Here is a 2,350-nt window from a genome sequence, read left to right as displayed (position 1 = left end):
GAAGGCTGAGGGGTGCCTTTATAGAGGTTTATGAAATGATGACGGACACGAATAAGATAAATAGAACAGGTATTTCCCCTCTGGTAGTGGCGTACAAAACTAGAAGGCATCGGTCTATGATTAGATTTGAAAGCTCTACAAGGATCCTAAGTGATAACACTTTCACGCAGAGGGTGTTAATTGCATGCAATGAGCTGGCAGAGGAAGTAGTGGAAACTGGAACAATTAAGCATTTAAGAGCCTCCTGGACGTTTCAAAGAGTAAGGAGTATTCAGCGGGATATCGACTGAGTGCTGACAAACGGGAAGAGAACAGGCTAGGGTATCTGTCTGCCTGGCGAATTGGACTGAGTGGTCTGTTTCCTTCGCTCTACATCTGTTTGATTCTGTGACTCTATAATCTAGAATAATCACAAATTGTGTGTCTGAAACATTATCTCAGCTTTACTTCCAACTGATCCTAAAAAAAAAATCATCACCTGCAGGTAAATGTATTGCTTTGCTTCCTGCTTTGCTTAATTGCTTAATTCTCCCCCCATCCGCCCCGAAAATCCAAATTTCACGATAGTTCGACAAATGTGTTGAAACCTATTGGTGTTGGAAGTTGGTGGCTTTTTGTGTCTCGACATATAACTTATTCAGTTAGATGACTGGGCAGTCTTGAAATTACTTCGGATTCTTCACAGTTGAAAATTTGCTTTCAATTGCATGTAAAGCTCAAGCTCCACGAAATCCAAATCCTGCAAAGGAATTAGTGACTTTGGAAAGGCTGCATGCTGTGAGCGGGAGTCGCACCTGCGCAGGGAGACCCCATTAGATTTCAAATCCAACGCCTTAACCTCTCGGCCATCACAGCCGCAGCAACGTTGCCATTTTTCATAGTAAAACAACTGAATTCATGAAATACGGAAGTTGTTGGAAGAACAAATTCTAAAGACCCAAGACTTCGCCAAATCCTTTGCAGAGACCCAGACAAACGTTACCTTAGCAGATTGACAGGCTTTCACCGCAGCCTAGATTCTGACACAGCTGAACGTGTGGGAATGATTCTTCATCGAGGTACAGAGTCACGGATGTACACCACACGAAGAGAGGATCATTGTCTCACTGCGTCCGATCGATTTTGACTCAATTGCTCAGCATCTGGTGCCAATGTAGATATGATGTTGAGTTTTAATATTCATCGAAATACGATATTAGAAATATTGATGCTAAGTCCATAAACACTGGCTACATTCGGAAAAAAAGCTATCGGAATTAGAAAGAATGCAGAACCGATTTACAGGAATGGATCCAGCAATCAATCCGTAAGTTCTGACATCAGGTAATGACCTTGTGAGCACAAGAGAGGAAGATTGACCAAAGATTTGGAACTTGAAATCGTCTTGACGGAATCATTTGCAATGTTTTTGCGTCAGTTCTAGAGTCATCAAGTCCTAGCGCAATACAGCATGAAAAGTGGCCCTTCTCTCCAACTTGAGCATGGTGGACAGATATCCTAAAATAATAGGTCCCATTTGCCAACGTTTAGCCCACATCCCTCTAAACCTTGTTACTCATATATCCATCCAAATTTCATTAAATGTTACAGTTGCATCAGTCTCCATCAATTTCTCCGGCAGCTCATTCTGGACATGACTGAAAAAGTTGCCCCTGACGTCCCTTTTAATCCTTACCCTCTAATTTTAAACTTATGCTTTCTAAATTTTGACTCCCTCACCAGCGGGAAAACACCTTGACTAGTCAACCTATCCATGTTCCTCATGATTTAATAGATAGCAACAATTTGACTTTATCATATTTGTCAGGTGGGCAATGTGTGGAGATTATTTGTCGAAGGTAACAGTTTGAAATCTGATTGATGTAGAAAGTCTGATGTACAGATTTTAGAAATGCACCTTGGAGACGTTTTTAATAAGTCATTGAAGTCTAGTAGCAGTTATAGAAATCTGTTGTGAAAGCTGCAGAAGGGTTTCAGGGCACGAGAAAGAAGCATTATTTCCAATGTATGGTGGCTCAGTTCGACCGCACTTGGAGTACACTATGAGGAATTATAATCCTCAATTTAGGAAAGATATTAATGCCATATGAGGAATACCATGAATGGTGATTAGCCTTGATATCATGGATGAACGTTAATCCTGTGAATTGAAATTGGGCAAATCCGGCCTTTTTTTTAACAGTTTCAAAACAAGAGAGGTAATCTCATTGAGAGTTGCAAAATATTTGAAGAGATAAACAGGGTGGTGCAGTTAAATTTTGTTCCCTCATTGGTGAATCTATAAGCAGGAGAGCACAATTTTAAAATGAAGCATTGTGATTTATGACCAAGATGAGAACTATTGATTTTT

At 40.4% G+C, this 2,350-nt stretch overlaps 1 non-coding gene across 1 annotated transcript; it reads right to left on the bottom strand.

The window, feature by feature from the left end:
• Positions 1-773: 773 nt before the first annotated feature.
• On the bottom strand, positions 774-855 carry trnas-uga. The gene has a single exon. It is a non-coding gene; the product is annotated as a tRNA-Ser (tRNA).
• Positions 856-2,350: the final 1,495 nt, after the last annotated feature.

This window comes from Chiloscyllium plagiosum, chromosome 8 (assembly GCF_004010195.1).
Source record: "Chiloscyllium plagiosum isolate BGI_BamShark_2017 chromosome 8, ASM401019v2, whole genome shotgun sequence".
Lineage (NCBI taxonomy): Eukaryota > Metazoa > Chordata > Chondrichthyes > Orectolobiformes > Hemiscylliidae > Chiloscyllium > Chiloscyllium plagiosum.
The sequence above is the reverse complement of the archived record's forward strand: the minus strand, read 5'-3'. Positions and strand labels throughout refer to the sequence as shown.